Here is a 19,263-nt window from a genome sequence, read left to right on the forward strand (position 1 = left end):
GCTCACCGAAAGTATCCTCTAGTTAAATATAGTCAGCTACATCTTCACAAGAGCTTTCTTAACGAAGTGGTCCATAACTTCATTATAGCCCTACCACACAAAACATTTTTTTTCACTTCAAACTACATAATTTATGCTATTTGTTTTGTACCAGGGGGTGATTGGTAATGTCTCTGATACCCACGGCTACTCATTAAGCCTTTTGCAGCATTTTCTCTCCTGTGTTAAATTAAGCTTTTGTTTCAGAAATTGTTTAGTGAGATGCATAGTGTAACTTGTATAGAAATACACAAACAACCATCATAATTTTGCAATTCTATTGTATAACAAGGCTTCCTTGATGCTTTCCTGAAGTGAGGAATGGGGCTAGGAGAAGGGAGCTGTAGTGGATTTGCTTGCTGAACTTCATTGTTTACCTTTTTATGAGTTCTCCAAGGAAAAATGACTTTTTCATTACTCATTCACACACTTTCTCGTGCATTAAGTTTTACTATGAAAGTTCTATGTTACAGTTTTCAAAGCATAAGAAGATTCTGAGAGTTTAATCCCAAATTATGTTCATTTAATATAATCAAAGAAACATGTAAAACATCTAAAAAGTAGGGAGCATATACAAGTATGGGATGGAGGGAAAGTACACAGGAGAAAAATTAAAGCACCGCAAGCTTTTTGTTAGATTGGCGCCCAAACAGTCATAATATAGAAAGCATACTAAGAATTATGTTATCATATGGTTATTTCTTTCTTTTTGAGATGTTACTAGTGTTACTGTCCTCATGTTATATTTCTCGCACTCAGATTTAAACACCACCTGTGTGTTTAAAGGAAAGAAGTACAAACGGTTTGAGGCAGAAAATATTTATCAATAGTAGGTTTAGATTTAGTTTTCTGTATATGTACATCCTTCTCATTTTTTAACATAATCATTATTTACTTTTACTCTACTGGTTGGATATTTTTTTAAAGCTACGTGATCTTTTCCTTTATCCTTACTTCCTGCCATATTTGTTTTCAAAGATATATCTGGTATCCAATAAAGCTGCCTAGAAACCTCTGTGTCAGAAGCACGCTAGCTCAAAAGAAATACTGGTTTTACTTTTTTGTGTTTTCATACAACCGCTCTCACAGTATTATCTCACAATTGTGCGTGCAGACAGGAGAATCCCCTCTTCATCTTTTTAATTCCATTTGTTGTAATATTGAACCCAGTCATCATGGAATAAATGCAGGTGTTCAAAACCACAAAATGTGTAAACTCAAACTGATTTAGTGTGGCATGGGTCAGAATTGCAGCCGGGTTTGGCCTCAATATTACAGCTGATCCATGTACATGTACCATCATAAACTGTTCAGGCATCCTTGACTTTATGGGATGTGCTTGTGTAGCGCTTGCTGAAGACTCGGGATATTAGCTTCTTCCACCCTTATCCCAACTAGTCACTACCATGCAGATAGGTGACACCATTGTATCAAAGAGAAATGTAGTTAAGTGTAATGGAGTAGAAATTCACTCCAGCAGGTTTAAGCCCAAGTGTCGGATTGCCTGAAGTTGTGTTTCAGGACTCAGCTCTGTTAAGTGTTTATCTAGTGACAATGTTGCTAAGGATACAGCCATCCTCTGTGCTTAATGCCTCGGCCACCAAATATTTGTCTTTTTCTTTCACAAGGTTTTTACAGGAGCTTTTGGCTGCTTAACAAAGCCTAAAAGTTGGTGGTCATAATTAACTTACAGTAAATGCATATCTTATTTCAGTGAAACATCTCTCCTTGGGTCAGGGAGTGAGGTACAACTCATTTCTAGAATCTGATTTAATAGGAGCTGCTTCTGTTTTGGTTGCTATTACATGCACTAAATCAATTTTTCATCTTGATTAGTGTTCCTCCTTGGGACATCCTCTGTGATTGTCAGAGCTACAGTAATCACTGTCACCTAACAGTTAGCAATGTATTAAAGTTAGAGTTGTAAATACTCACTAAAAATTGGGTTGCATCCCTAATTTAATCTCATAAAAAAATCCATTTCATACTAAACTGAGTGCTATATTGAGAAAAAAAAACCCGTTTCATTTCTCTTGTACAAGCCAATGTAGGATGCAACTTTCCCTTCCAGCCTATTTAGAATGAGATAACAATCCCTCCCATACACACAGTCCAGAATGATCTGCAGTTTGGACTGTAAATTTATAAATGACGGTTCTGTGAATTAGACTTGAATGGAAATGCTGAGCAGAGGGGTTTAGAACTTGCATGTAAAATTCAGGACAATTTGTACACAGAAGAGCTTGGCTGCTTATGATATAACTGCATAAGTCCCAGAGATGTCTAGGACCAAAATGAATGAAAATACTCCTGTCATCTTCTCACTTTTTGACCTTTTTATGGTTCCCAGTGATTTAGTGCTGCCACACAGAGTACAGTATCCATCTATTTCTAGTAATTGGAACATTCTTAGACAAGAGGATTTTGGGAAGCAGTTGTAAAGCAACTGCTGGCAAAATACCTTTACAAAACTCAGAGCTAACTTTGAAACAGATAAGCCTGAATTTTTCTGTCTGGAAGATGACTTCCAGATTTTTTCTTATGCCATAGTTAAATTACTAAGTACAGCCTTGGATCATGTGAAAACACTTAGGGTTGCTTATCTTGTGTATAAAAGCATGTAGGACACGTCTGACTCCAGATCTCTGGTTTCAACAGGCTTACCAAAGTACAGCTTTGGTTGTGGTCCTGAGACACTTGCCACTGGATTTCACAGATTAAATACTGAGACTGTATTCAACGTTAGTTTTTAAAAATAAATGTGCTCTGCTGGGCCTAAATCTTTCTATTTGGTATTTTATGTTCTATTCAGTCCAACCTTTGTTGAAGTACCTTCAGTTTTCCTAAACTTGGTCTTCATAATTATATGTCTTACTTTTAAGGCTTCAGTTTTCTTATTTCAGTCTCCTGCTAAAAGCTTGGATATTTGGGGGGCAGAAAGTCTTGGGTCTCCCTGGCTCAATCTCTTCTACTCCAATTTGTTGCCCACATACAGGCCTCTTCTAGCTTGTGGCTGTATTTACTTATTTCTGTTCCAGATATGTTGCTAGTCAGAACTAGCTTCTCACCAGCGTCTGTTAGCCAATCTTATGAGCAATCAGTTCCTCGTTTTCAGGCACCAGTCTCCCTGTCCACAGGTTTGCAGGATCTCTGCCTTTTGCTCTCCACCTCATAAATTGCAACTCTTCTCCTTTGCCTCCCTATTTCTGCTCCTTTTTCTTCTTAGTTCACTCCACTACCTGGCTGGATTCCAAGACTTCTTTAACCTTTTACACGTTATTCCTGAGCAGCTTCTCACAAAAGGAATTGAGAGTATAAAATAAGCAATACCATGCTCATTGCTATTTCTTAAGCTGATATTTGGCCCAACAACATTAATCAAAAATGAAATTTTTTTTTTTCTTATTTGGGGACTGGAGAATGCATATTACAGCAGACACTTTGGTGATTGCCCTAGATTGCTGATGTGACTACAATTACAGATGCTTCTTCCAGAGCTCAAATATGAGCAGATCTTTTAGAAATAGAACAAAAACAAGCAAAAAAAACCCAAAACCAACAATCAAACACACATAAAATAAAACCAACTGTAACAAAGTCCAAGAAATATTTCTGATATAATATATTCTTTCCGCTCAAAATTCTTGAGGAGTTTCACTTAACACATGCAACACCTACAACTGTGTTTACTCTTTTTATCGGCAGTGCTACTAGATAGAAAGTTATATGCATTCTTTGGTCTGTAAAACAAAAAATAAAAAATTCACATTTGATTTATTTTACCATACCTCTATAATTTTAAGGCTGAAGGCTTTCTTTAGCTAAAATTTTATTTTATACTTCTATGAAATTCAGAGAAGACAGGACTGATTCTTATAAACACACATTGTGGTTTGTAAAAATACCTTCATTTTGAAAATTTAGGAAAGATTTTTTTTTAAAAAATGTGTCTTAGGAGCTGTGACTGATTTGTTACTGGGAAGCATGTCCTCATGTGTCTGTTCCTGAAGCCAAACTCAAGGAATAGTCAAGTTACAGTTATGTTTAAATGCTGTTTAAAGATATAAACCTTTCAATAGGATTATGCATTTTGCTCCCTTTGCCAGCATTTAGACTTTGATTTACAAACATAATACCCTTCACTCAAAGGAAGCAGGCATAAAAGGTCTTCTGTATATACTTAATCTGCTTAATGTTATCAGACATGCAAGTGTATCAGAAGTAAACACATCTATTTTAAATATTCCCTGAAGAAAGATCCTCTGGTGCCATTTCATGAAAAATACTCTTCCCTTTTTTCTCTGCTGATCTTTTTTTTTTGTGACATATCACAGCTGAGAGTGAGAGCTATGAATTTCACAACAATATAAGCACAATGCTTTAAGTAGAGGAGAATATATAGTATCAGCCAAAGTTCTGTTTCAAAAGGAAAACAGATTTAAACAAACAAGAGTATGTAAATTATTCTGTTTGTAGATCTCCTTCCTTTTTTTTAAAAAAAAAAGGAATTCTAAAGGGTTCTTATCACAGCCAATATGTCTGAAAGCATGAAACCCCCAGTTACCTTCTAAAAATAGCGTGATCTACTAAAGCAGCCTCTGTGAAGCCTATGAGCTGCAGTGTTGTTTGTTTTTTTAATGAAAAATATCTTTTGTTAGGGTGAGATCATAGGAGATTTGCAGTGCATTATTCATTCACCTTTTAAGAGTACTAGAAGGAGGCCACACACAGTAATTAAATTTTCACTGGATATTCTTAAGCCATTTAAGTAGCCTATCTTAACATCCGCATGAGCACATACCAGCTTCTCTCTTGATTGCTTCATATTTTCAAGCGCTGTCTCTTCCTTGCTCAAAAATGTGTAAAAACCATATCCAAGACTCAGAAAAGTGAAACTGTTATGGTACCTAATGCCGTGGAGTTGTGGCAATTGGCTTTTATGCATGGAGGGGAAAAAAAAAATTGCCAATAATTAAAATTCTCGAAGTTTCAGTTTCTCATAAGCTCCAGCCAGCATTTTCTCTTCGCATTAACTTATCACTAAAGCTCCTATCATGGAGAAATTTAGGTCAAGAAGGTTTGAGGACATATTTTAGGAACAGTTCTTTCTAATGGCAACTCACAAATTCAAAAAAGCATGGCTCGCCATTCAAAACAAGGGCTTGTGTTGACAAACCCCAAATCTGGATGGTTTCCCTCGAGATCCATGGTTTGTTGAATAAGAAAATACCTTGCCTTTTTTTTTTTTTTTCCCAAATAATTTATGTCTCTTAAAAAGGATATTCAGACCAGAAGTGCAGCTTTATCTATATATTCATCTAAGAGGCTTGTTCCTTCCCAGTTCTTACATTCTGCTTTGGTAACCCCTGTGTTGAACCAGTTTTGATGAATAGTGTTTCAACCCCAAATTCACCTTCTTTATCTCCACTGACATATTCACTTCTACATTTCGCTTTCAAGAAATGCTCATTCTTTTCTTTCAATAAGGGAATCTGCCAATTACAAAAATACATTTTATATTATAACAAACTGCTTCTTCAATTGTGCTGCCAGGAAGCTATCCAGGGGAAAGGGAAGAATGGCCACAATGGGAATAAGAAGGAACTGAATCAGGAACTCAGACTCTGTATTATTATATAAAACAAACAGGCACACCGTGAATTACGTATTTTTATGCAATTCTGTCCTGGGATTCTAATGACTACATAAACCACTTGAGCTTTGTTGTACAGCTTGTGATGTCAGCAGAACACCTCAGTGAAGGTCTAGCCTCATAATTCACAATTGCCCACTGTACAAAATGTGTCTAGACAGAAGAATCAGAAAACAAGATGATATTTCATTTTGTTATTTATCTTAGGAACATGAAATCCACTAGAGTACAACAGTAAGCCTCTCCTTTCAGTAATTAATCCTCGGGGTGGGGGGTGGGAATACCAAAACTACGGATTTTTTTTTTACTTAGCTATGACTGATTTTTCTTTGAAGATGCACAGTTATATGAAAAATATCCATAGATTTTTGAAATAGCAAAATAAATGTGGGATTGATGTTTTAAATTCTGAGCAGAGAGGTCTAAATCGTTAGCAAGACATGATAGCTTGAATGGAATAAATTTGAATCCTAAGCTTATTACTCAGCAGCTTCCCAGTGTGGCAAATGTTAGAGAAGACTCATCTCAAAGGATGGTTGATGCTTTCTGTCATCTAGGGAAGTTGTTCTGCCTGAGAGGATGGGTAGAGGGATTTGCTATAGCAAAAGCAGAATAGTTCTGACACAAGGCTCACCACAGTTAGTAGACCCTATTTACTTCAATAATTTTTTTAATTTATTCTCTAATACAGAAGAGAGGCTGGCACATGCCTTAGTGATTTCTTTCACAAACAGCATGTGTTCACCTTTATTAATACATTTTGTTCCAGTGTGATCACGTTCCTTAAACTCTCCATCCCCATTTCTGGAAAGTAATTTCTTTTTTATTAGTGTTTGTGAAACTCACTAAACACATTTGTTTTATGAAAATACAGACTGACATTTTTTTATATAACTCCATGAACTAAATATTTCTTTATCGGTTTGGTAAAATATAACGGTTTTTTTTTCTACTGTAAAAAGTCATCGAATCCACAGGAAGCTCAAAGCCAATAGGATATACAGAGTTCTACACTGTCCTTCATATGAAGCAGGATTTATTGCTTACTGATCTTTGCCTAACTGGGCACTATTAAATATCACATGGAGTCATTTGTTAGACTGCTTTCAGACCTGGCTAATGGGGATTTGGTCTCTCTTCATTATTCATCTCTAATCAGCTTTTTCCCATCCCACAGATATCTGTTGCTAAATCTCCAGACAGGAACTACCAGCTGGCAAATGGTGGACAGTCTCTGAATTTAAGCAGATTTAGCAGGGTGTTCCGTGAATGTTTATAGGGCTTAAGCTAATTGGAAATAAGATTTACAGTGCTCCTTTTAAGCAGTGCTATTCTATACTTAGAAAAGGCAATTACGGGTATTTCTTAAAACAGTAATCTAATTTACTCATGAGTATAACTTCCTTGAGTACAGACAGAGCCAGGGCTGATATAAGGCAACACACCAGATTTAGTTTTTACGTTGTAGGATGAATTGAAAGGTCATTATCCTTAGTTATATCAGATAGAGACATAAACAGCTAAGTCACACTTGACACTTGAGCTGCAATTAGAATCAATGTTAGTTCTTGCAGAAGAAAGTCTATAGTCTTCAAACAAAAAGTACTCATTCTTTAAGTTGTTAATTTCTAAGGAAACTCAGCACTTTAAATGCCCAAAATAAGGCTTACTGAAGTTAGTAGTAATGACTTGGCAATAATAAAAACCATTGTCTGTGTTAAATTGATAAGGACAAAAAAAGAAAGGAAAATATTCCTAGAAAATTAATTCCCAAGTCTCCAATCATTTATTTTATGTCCTATCTTATGGACAATTCCACACACTTCAGCATCATTTAGTAGGCTGAAGAGAACAAGTGTAAAGCCCTTCTTTCCTGGAAACTGAAATGGAATTTCATTCTGCTTATTATCTTAGTTCCTTAATAATTTAAAACAGATCTCCATTGCTTCATGTTCAGGCCTAAACAGGTGCATAATGTCACTGTTGTATTCCAGCTATTTTGTTGAGATTTCATTTGGTTTTTAAAGGGAGATGTTTGAGTATTTCTTATGTACCCCATATGCTTCTCACATATCCCTCATTAGGCTGTATGTAGCTTACTGGCCAAACCATTTCCTTCTAATATTTTTGAGCTGTTGTTCAGTGGAAAGTAAATAAATAAGGCTGCTCCTATTTACTGCATAAAATGTTTTTATGAAAGTAATTTAGGAACACTGCTGTAGATGGTTTCTTTATGTTAAAGTTGACAAGGTGTTTTTTTCAAGATTCTGCTAAAACCACGAAGTAGTATGAAAATAAGTTAAACCTTATGTCTGGATATTTATTTGTATTTTGATGACAATAATTTGACCAATGTAATTTCTGATTAAACATTCATGGCTGCTAATATTTACATCCAAGCATGAATTTACTGCAGAAAATATATATTTAAAAAAAAAAGAAAAAAAAAAAAGAGATGTCAGCTGCAAACAGCTACCACCAATTAATCTTGCAGTCATATTGGGGCTGGTACAAATCAGCCTATGTTAGTTATGATGCTACTACTGCTTAAGATCTTTTGTCATTTTAACTTCTGATCAGGAATGGAATTGTGGGTTGAGCAGGAAAGAGAAGGAAACATTCCTTCTCCATTGGCTTCACATGTTATTCAAAAAACATGTGGAAGATGAGAACATTGTTCCATCTTTTAATTTCACGTATCTTATCCTTTCCTGCCATCATTTTATCATTTTCTGGTCCATCTAATTTGGATTCAGCTTAACCAGGTACTACATCCCTTACACCATTCTCATGAGTCTGAGACCCCAGAAGCAGCCAAAAGCAATGCCCTGAGCAGCCTGATGTTTATACACATGTAACGGGTCTCAGAGTAGCTAATGAGACTCTGTACTGGACAGATTTCCTCCAGCAGTAAGGCTCTGCATAAGAATAAGCAACAGACTGTTGATTTCCTGGAATCTTTTCTCTTACCTTGTATATGTATCTTCCTTGGTTTGGAAAGAAGGGATTCAGACTTTAAAAGCAACATCAGCTTCAGACAATTTCAAGTAACGTTTCTTCTCAGAACAACAGATAACAGTAATTAAAGTCAAGCAGCTTTTAATGTGCCTTGGGGAAGTTATCACCCAACAATGGAAAATGAAGGATATGGCTAAAATGACAGGTATTATTTCAATCTTGAACTTAAGAGCCTTTGTCATACATCACTTTAAAAATGTAAAGTGATGAATTAATTTTTAAAGGACAAAAGTCGTGCAGTTAACTTCTGGCTGATTATGAGGAAATCAGTGACCATAGTGAATGCTATAGCAATGAGTAAGAATTATTCCTTAATACTTCCTTTTTATTAGACAGTAGACAGACCTTTTCAAAACAGCAGCAGATGTATTTAGGTGACCTGATTTCAAAATTATGGAGCACCTGGAGATTTTCCCTAATATACATTCTTATTACACTCACATACACCCTTGCCAGCACGAAGAACACATGGAAATGATGCTTACTAAGTAACTAAAAAGTAACTAAGTACTAATCTTCGCTACACTCTGTTCTATTCCTTCATTTCCTTTCCCTGTTTTTAAGTCTGGAAGTGAGAAAGGTTTGCCTCCATACTAGTGAATTGGAGCTGGTGGAGGAGAGCAGAAATGAAAAAACATGTGTTGGCTTGACTGAAGGAGAAATATGGGACTACTCCAACTCTGTGTTCTTTATCTTATTATTTGCATTCTATGTATAAATACAGGGTGGTGAAAAAACGAAAAAAACAATTACTGTTTCAATCAATATTTTGGATTTCTGTAACAGGAGTTTAGGTTCTCACAGGGCTTTACAAATACTATGGTTGTATATACAACTAAACTAACTTACATATGATTGTAGGCTTTCATTGAATCTGTAAAAGTAGTGAACGGTGATATTTATGAGATTTTAAAAAAACAACATACAACCACTTATTTTGTCCGTAGTTCAAAACAAGCACTCGCTATAGTATGTCCCTGAAAGTAACTGCACGCACTTTTCAGCCTCTTGATTTTCCTTCCTACAAAATCACTTAGTATCTGTCCTGTTGTGCATAATTGACTTGTCTCAGCCCAAACTTTAATTGGTTTTGTGCTTATATACGGAATCTGAAAGAATGTAAAATGAATTCTTGATATGCTGTTAAACAGAGTAAAATCTAAAGTGAGGCATCAGAAAGATTTCAAGATAAAAATGCATTGAGAAGGGGAAGATTGAGAAAATACAGCATATTATTAATTTTCCAGCTTCCTTCATTGAGCCCTCAGTGAACATGTTTCTCTATGACCCTGAAACAGTGAAACCAAACAGAAGTCCTGCCAACTTGAATAGTTTTTATTTTGAAAGCCTAAGGAAATCAGGTGCAAGGATAGGTGATGATGTCATGTGCCTGACTAGGTGATAATTATGATATTGCAACTGCAATTTGATATGTTTAAGATTACAGTATGGTATTACTTCTTCAAAAATCAAAGAAGGTCCCCTGAGACAGCATACAAAACATTCTTTAACAAAGACAATATTTATTTTTACTTATAAACAAGATATCAGTTATTCCTTTGATTCCCTGGATAGGAGAGGAAATAAACATACTTGTCTTCTCAGATGGTACTTGATCGTCATTTTATGGCATGTACTAGTATTTGATTCTGCCAGTTGAGAGACAGCTTGCTAGCACAGCCTCCTGACTAAATACAAAAGAGGTTTTCCTCAAACAAGAGGGGGTCTATTATATGAATGATACAGAGGAGAAAAGATAAAATAGCAAAATTGAAAATTCAATATAAAATAATGCTTCTGCTGTTACAATCAAGGCATACAGCAGATGTGTCATTGTGACCAGATAAAAAATAATATTGTTTTGCTACAGACATAAACTATCTTTTTCATGAGAAATAATGTCTCGTTATGACTGGCTTTAGTAGCATAGTACATTTGGCACAAGTGAGAACAGCCGTGGTGTGCTCCCAAGTTTAGAAATCTTTCTCATGCTGGATAGCTTTCAGAAAAAAACAAGCATAATATTACAACAAGCAGGCACTTAAGCAGATGTTTTATCTGAACAAAGTAGTTTAGAAACCTAAAAGAATGCAGGTTTGCTTCTGCTCCTCAGTTCTTCAGTATTTAATTTCTTTTGGGAAATACATTTGAAGAATCATTGTAAAATTATCCAAAAAATAAAAAGTGATTAAAAAGCCTAGCTATTCTCAGATAGAAAGTGGCTCTCTAGAGTCCTGATACGTTCAGCTCTTTTCGCAGCTGATGTACTACCAGACACAGATCTGTCTAAGTTTGGAGGGATATACGATGAGGAGAGCTCCTTGTAGCAAGGCAAGTTCCTCATTGCTGGAGGAAACAATGTGGGTCATGCTCATAACAGCCATTTCAGCTTAACCAGCCAAGTGACACTGTAGAAGGAAAAGGACAGGAAAGCATGAGCTGTTAGCTGGCAGCATGCTACTCCATTACAGCACTTTCCATTCAAAGTTAGAGCCATACTGAGCTGCCTCAATCAGAGCAGTACCAGATAATCTGGAATCAACAAAAGAGAAGCAGACCTTTGCACTTTTGTACTGTACATGCAGACTTCGTCAAGGACCTTGCATGGGTTGTAAGTGTGTGCCTATCACAGTCTAATTCTGATTCTGATAGTTATAGTCTGCCTGTCAATTGTCCTGTAAAATTTAAATTGAACTGCTATTCTTTACCCTCAATCCTAATTTCCTGGATAATCATACTACACACTGAAAGACTACACTTTTCTGTATTTTACTGATTATTGAACTGATTTCTTCATGTATGCTAAGTAAATTTTAGGATCTTTTGTGATGAAAGTGTGAAGGTTTTTGAATATTGGAGCAGCTGAGTCAGTAGCATAGCTAGATCCTTGTTGAGTTCCAATTCTTCTGATAACTATGACTCTGACCCCGAGAAGAAAAGTTTTTGGTTTTGTTCTATGGCTTCAATGGCAAATGGATTTATTCAAGTTGTCAACCTGCAATATGTAATTGGGGTGGGTGGGTGTTTTAATTTGCTGTATTCAGTAACAAACAGTATAGATAAGTAGCTGCCTGCTTCCCTTCTAGCTACCATATTTATTGTGAGGAATGGATTGACTAACCTCTTGAAATTCAGATGCTCCAGTGTGATCCTGGCGTTAGGATCAATCGCTTATTAAGTCACAGACCATCCTCACACATTTCTGCATACAATAAAAAAAAAAAAGAATTTTCAGATATTAAGTGCTGGACCACAGCTATAAATAAAAGACTCTTCTTAATTACTCTGTCAATGCCCCACCAAACAAGGTAGTGAGAGTTTAATTAAACCCATGATAATTTATGAAAAATATGTCTACTAATTTCATGACAGCACTCATAATCTCAGAGAATTAAATAATGCTATTTGTATTTGACTCTTCAAAATCTATGCAGTCTGCTATGACACCTGATTTCACCGGCCCATTTTACAACACCAGCTTAAAATTACACACTTTATGCATAAAAAATAAGGTAGTGTATTTCAGAAGTTTTCTAGTAGACTGAGGAACTTCCAATCTTAAAATCCCAAGCTTTTATTACACTGGAACTAATTAATCCTTTTTTTTTTTCCTTCGCCCCACCCCTCCCCTTAAATATGTGCTTACAGCTTCTTGATGTAATTATTGAAACTCACACCCCATGAGGGAGGGAAAAAAAGTAGTAACCTTCTGGAACAGGAGACTGGAAACTAAAGCCATTCAGATGGTCTTGTAGTTAAAGCATTGGCTAAGAGTCAAATAATGAGGGCTTAGGACCTGACACAAACTTCCTGTGTGATTTTTTTCTGAAAGCTGTTTTGAGCCAAACTATGATACTTTGTTTAATAATAGCCAGCTAGAGTATGCTCCCCCACGATTCGGCTGGAACTACTCGTGGAGCAAGCATCATGCCTCTTGGTGAAATTGTCAGAAATCTGATCTTCAGCCTCCTCCTCCCTTGTCCTTGGGTCAATGGAACGGTAATACAAATAATAACCTGCCTCAAAAAAATGTTCTATTTATTGACTCACTTATGCTGTTCAGATATCTCAGTGATGGCGTTAACAGTCTGGGTCCAGAAAAGTATATAAGCGTGTTTCTGGCCTTAAACACAAACACCACCATTAAACTTTATGGCTTACTTAAGTATAAGACCATTAAATCATAGACAAGTGTACATGAAATCTGATTACTATACTTAGCACCTCTGAACTGTGGAGCTCTGGAAATACCTACAGCAGTGCTGGAAGGGCAGTAGTCTTGGCTTCACTTCTAGTGAAAATACTTCCAGTATAAAGAGATCATTCAGATTTGTTGACCGATGAAGATTCCCCCCCAAATATACATGGTAAGGAAAGTCTTATCTGAGTAAGTCTCCAAATATGACAATAAAAGGCATGTATGCTGGTCTAAAGACTTTCTAATGATGTAATTTGGTTTTGCAGCTTTGTCTATACACGTGGGCAATAAAATGCACATAAGTATATACCCCAGTGCAGAGTACCCCACGTATTTTATTGATCGTTGTTTTCTCACTGTTCAGAGGTACTGCGTATTATTCAAGAATTGCAGGTGATATCTTGTATAAACAAGTTTTTCAAATATTCCTTAGCATCAAATTTTCACCCCCTTCCTACTCCTACAGGAATGTTCAAAATCTACATCCAAACCTTGATGTTTAAACAGATTATTGTAATTTGTCCATTCCTCTGGCCAGCCTCATACTTAGCAGCTCTTACTTTTAAGTGGTACCCCAATTAGATGAAACTAAAATGTGATTTGCAACCCAAAACAATTTTACAAGCAATATTTTGAAATTTTGTATTTGTAGAATTTCATCTTATATGACAGAGAATAAGTATGCTGGATAAGAAATGTGTCAGCTTTTCTAGGGTTACATTATCAGTAGCACATGTGGATTTGTAGGGTTCTGACATACTCTAAAGTATTCTGCCTGTCAAAACATGCTTCAGTACATAACTTCTAGAGTATAATCTGACATAGCCCAGCAGCTTCACATAAGAGTTCAAAAACAATTTGCTTGGTAAATTAGCTAATGACATTGCAGCAATATTTGATTAATTAGTCTTCCAAATTATTAGTGATACTTTACATGGAAATTGAGAAGTAGAGACTGTTGTTTATTATACATAAAAAAGTATACATTCAGATTAGTTTCCTGTTAATTATGTAGAGGTATAATCTACTAGTACTCAATATCACAACATATCCACACTGTTGGCAATTCAGAACTCACAGCTGCATTTTTCAATCATCAAATTTGTATTGAGTAGCTCATATATGAAATTATTCTGCTATGCAGGAGGACGATTCTTCACTGAATGGTCAGTTGCATTTGAAGGGCCTTATTTGATGCATGGATTCAAACTGTGTTCTCCTAAGATTTCCTTCGTAATTCAGAGATTACTTATTGCTTACAATTCTGACTCTTGATTTCCTATATTCCCCTACAAACACTTCTGCTGGAATGTACATGTTGTAGGTCAGTGACCCTCTGTAAGAGAGACATGAAAAATGCTTTATCTAATGAAGCTGGAGAGCAACGACAGAATTGCAGATTGATGCCCTTACACTTCATTGTGATGCTGTCTCACAACTTTGTCACAACCGTTGGGAAGGAATGCAAGCATGTATTAAAGTTACACCATAAGGCAAACAACACAAGCAACACCCAAATGTCACTCTGCAGTTATTTCTCAGCCCTCTGTGATTTTGTTTAGTGGAAGTGCTTGCTTTCCTCTCCCACTTATGCTCAACAGCTGCTAAGAGAGCTGTTTCTCTCTCCTACCTATAGCGTGAGCTTGCAATCCTAACCATGACGTTCCCATGAAAAGTAATCAAAGGTTCACTGGAATACTTGCAGAGCTCCAAAGCTTTCTGTGCTTTGTACCTGGGAAATGTGTATGAGTAATACAGTAACACTACATAATACCACACACCAGTTCCTCTATATGAATGAGTTTGGGTGGCTTTTCCCTGTTTCACTTCCCTGGATTTTGAGAGCATGTAAAAAAAAAAAAAAACCCAAAAACAAAACCCAAAAAAACCCACATCTTTTTCTTTCCTAATACCATGGTTAAAAACTGGTCTACAGTCTTTCAGACTAGCATGTTTGCATTCTTAAAAAAGTAATCAAATTTTCACTTGAGCTTTATACTTTATCAGGTGACTTATCTTTGTTAGGGAATGTGAATTTTGAAAAGGAGTCTGATCCTAGGCACTTAGACAGCACATAGACGTATATTTCAAGGTTATTTCCCAGCAAAAATGGGGAATTATAAATTACTAAGTGGCATGTACTTTTTGTCCTAAATAGAGCAACAATGACATCTCTAAACTATTGTGACCACTGCCTTTTACTAGACACATTCTACCTATATAACTAATGTAGGTATAGCATGTCAATTAGAATCCAGCTGCTTTAAAAGTAATAGCTGACAAGCACAATGCAGCAATTACATATTTATAGAAATATGTGTCCATTTTTGTTGAAACATGCCAAAAATAGCAATAACTTACATGCTTCCAAAGCTCCACATATCAGGTATCGGATTCATCTTCATTCTGCATCATGGGACCATTCTCAAATTAAGTGAAACAGCTGAGTGCATTTGCCAGCCCTGCATGGCTTTACAGAAAGTAGGTATAGTGTGAAGAGTGTTCCCTGTAGGGGAAACCATCCAGCTATCCTGGCTGATTCCTAAAATATTTTGGAAGTTTACAGAACAAGAGTTAAATTTACTCCTGTGCTGAATTTCACATTGCCTACGTTGGGGTAGAAATGGCTACTTCATATTAAAATGGGAGAAGCAATATTTTGTCATGAGAATTAAATAGCTGTAGTGATTGGTTTAAAATTCCTTAACTTCCTCTTTGTAGTTTATTTTTTTAATTTTATTTCTTGGATTTACCATCCTATTTAACACTGAAATGTCTCTCTTTCTCTTCCCTCTTCTCTTTTCTTTTTTCTCTTCTCTTCTTTTCTCTTCTCATTTACAGTAGTTAAAGTAAGTGAAAAAAACCTGTCTCACCAGAACCTCACTTCAAGCAGCTCCAAAATCTTTCCACACAGAAATGATTATTATTGAGAGAAAGAGAGATGAGACTTTGAAAAGCATTGAGGCATTCATTTTGGACATTCTGGATCCCTTATTTTTTAGACAGATCTTCCCTTTACCTTCCAATAAGGTAGCCTTGTTCAAGAACTAATATACATAATAATGTAAGGGATCGCGGACTTCACTGGCTTTACTTTTGCAAAGCCAAAGTGACTAGAATCGATATATGCTGTTACAAAAGAAACCACCACCTGAAAAATCTGACAAACTGTGTACTATATATTTTCAAAAGCCTCGTTCAAGCTTACAGTACTTTCACTGCTGTCAAATATAGAGCAATCCCCACAAATGCCACCTTGGACGAACCTACATGGGACCTGGAACAAATCTTAATTTCATTTTAACCATGAATAATGACAGATTAAGGCCCTGGGACAGTAATGAACTACAGTGATGGCACAAATTTCTTTAAAATATCTTTGATGTTTTCTGGGGAAAATATTACTCTTGTAACATTGCTGAAGACTTTCTTAATGAGTGTGGATTTAAATGTAGTATATCTGTTTCAGCATGTAATTTCATAGCATTGCAAATTAGCTTCCGATTTCCTAATATTCTCAATTGTTTCTTCTGTCCTTATAAATCCAAGTATTTCCAGAAATGGGTCCAAAGCAGAAAATTCACAGATAAGATGATGGTCTGAACTTGCCCCAGATCTGACAGAACTACACTGAATCCGGTTTGCAGGTGAAAGTGTAACTCAAAAAGACACAATAGCTATTCTGCCTACCTGACACCTGAAGTACACATAGACATGGAGAATAAAAAAGATAATTGCACAGAAAGCCAGGTGGATTGAATGACTTGCCCTTCATTAGCTAGCGTGGCAGTGGAAGAGCTGGCCCTTCTTTCCTTCTGTTTAGCGACTTAATCAGGAAACAATCTCCTGACCCATAGCATATAATCAAACCAATACTAATTAGGGCTTTTTATTACTCCTTTTACTCCATTTGTAATACAGAGCCTTCCTTGTCTCTCCTGCTGTCATGGATCACATATGAAAGTCTTTGCTTCCTCCTGAATAATTCTGTTCACTAGAAACCTGTTATACATTTCCATTACTTGGTTGGTTTTAGTGCCTATTTCTCTCTGGATTGCATGCTAGGCCCCCCATGTTTGACTCACTGTGTTCTCCAGCCATACGTATTCAGGTCTTTATCCTAGAGGTTTCTGTATCTTCCTTCCAGGTCCTTTTTTTTTTCCTCAGTCATTTTCTAGCCTTTAGATGTTTAAGCAAATATTTATGAAGGTCTGGATGGGTCTGAAAGCCAGATAAGGCTTTGCATTTCAGCAGCAAAAAAGCCTGTGTGGGTCCATTAAATATCTAAATTCTAGTGTAGAGATTTACGTTCTATAGGCTAGTTTCAAGCCAGTGAAACCTCACTTAGTAGTTTTTTGCTTCTTGCTTACCTTGTTGCCAAATGGTAAGATGTATGCACATCAGGCATGTATGACAAAACCACTTTTTCTTTCAACATCATGATTCTCACAATTTGCTCTTCTAGCATTCAATTTAAACGCATCCCACTAACGATGCACCTCCCTGGGAACCATGTGCTTTGGCAGACATCTTTTCAGGACAAAGAGACAGCAGGCAAATGGCTACGTGCAAACAGGTCCTCCAGCCTCTCTGAAGAAAAAGGGGGGGGAAAAAGTGTGAATTGCAGTTAATTACAGATTGATCTATTTCTGTAACCAACACTGTAACAACTATTTTTTCTTTGCTCTTTCAATTTTTTTGTGCTCTTGGAACTTCTTGCCCTCTCACATCTGAAGTGCATGCTGGTGAGAAGGTCTTGGCCAGGAAGTTTATTTAGAGTTCCCATGAATATTGCTTAGAGCAAACCCGTTCTTTGACTGGTTTGATTACAAATAGGAGACATGCTTAACCACAGCAAGCAGCTGCTTTGATGACACTGTTGAATAAGTCTCACTTTCTAAATATTATGTAAATATAACCACAGGCAAAGAAGAGAAGGATCGCGGTCCATTAACTTTAGGCTGTGTGAATAAATGTGAGACAATAACTGATCAAAAACATTTGTACCTGAATTCAAGAAAACAAAACATAGGTCTGTTGTGAACACCAGGCTGATGTGTTTATACTCTATTAGCTGTTTCATTTGATCCAATACAGTTAAAAAAAAAAAAACCAACTTTCATCTTTCTACAGTAAGCCATCAGTGGTGTTTCTCACTGTCTACTCACTTTTAATATGTTTCTTGTGGTGCTGTCTTGGAAAGTTACTAATTTGGATGATTGCATGAATTTTGCTATTATTTTTCATAGCAGAACTTGAAATGTTATATTTGTCTTCAAGCATGTTATTTCTGCAGTTAACTGAAAAAAATTAGCATTTAAATGAAGATGTTAAATTCTGTCACTGAGAAAATAATGAGAGCTATTAGTAGAAAATACGCACACATTTTTACTCTGTTGAGACATGATATAGATCTAAATTAGGCTATGTAAACTAGAAGCTGAAACTATTAAACTATAACCCAAACTGAGGGTAACAGAGTTTATTCTGACTGCTATTCAGGGTGCAACTATCATCCAGAGAGTAATTACTTTCCTATCTGCAGTTTGCATGTGTGTGTTGAAATAAAGAGGAAAATTTTCTGCAACATCACAGTTATCCACCATTCTCTAAGGAAAAAGTACCCTCTTGATAATGCTAACATTTAAATTACACCTTTAAAAGTAAGAATGGACCTTTCCATTCCACTAGTGGAAGATTTAACTTGTGCCTTAAATTCATGACCTCTGTAATTGGCCTTTGCCACCAGACATTCTTAAGATGAATATGAAAATAATTTTCTGCTATAGATCTCAGAGATGAACTGGGAAAAATGGGAAAGAAATCCACAACAATAGTAACACTGTCACACAAGTAAAAATAAAAGTAACTTTTCATAAGAGGATACCTCTTAGTCAATAAAACTTATTCTGAATCCCCTGTTTCTAAGAGTATTATATCATCTGAAAAAATACCGTAAGCAAGGTAAAAATGCCCTAACATTTCTTCAGCTTTTAAAAATACATATTATTTAAGTCTTGTTAAATGGTTACATATCAAATCAAAGTTGTATCCAAGTAATTTGATTTGTAGAAAAAGGGAAAATATGTATTGCAGAAAAATCTTTCATCTTAACTGCAAGTTCAGATACTAACCATATTTGAATATCCAGTTAGAAAACTAGTTATGTTTAACATGCAATCCCAGGTTTAAACCATCTTGATTTAATATTAAAATGCTGTTGTCACTAAATTAAAGTATTTGTTTATGGTTTTCAGCTTGACTGATATTAGAAATAAAGTTCATTAATAGATCTTGCAAATGAGAAGATTCTGAAGAAAGCTTCTGTGGAGGAAACCCAAGATGTAAATGAAAT

This window comes from Falco rusticolus, chromosome 1 (genome assembly GCF_015220075.1).
Source record: "Falco rusticolus isolate bFalRus1 chromosome 1, bFalRus1.pri, whole genome shotgun sequence".
NCBI lineage: Eukaryota > Metazoa > Chordata > Aves > Falconiformes > Falconidae > Falco > Falco rusticolus.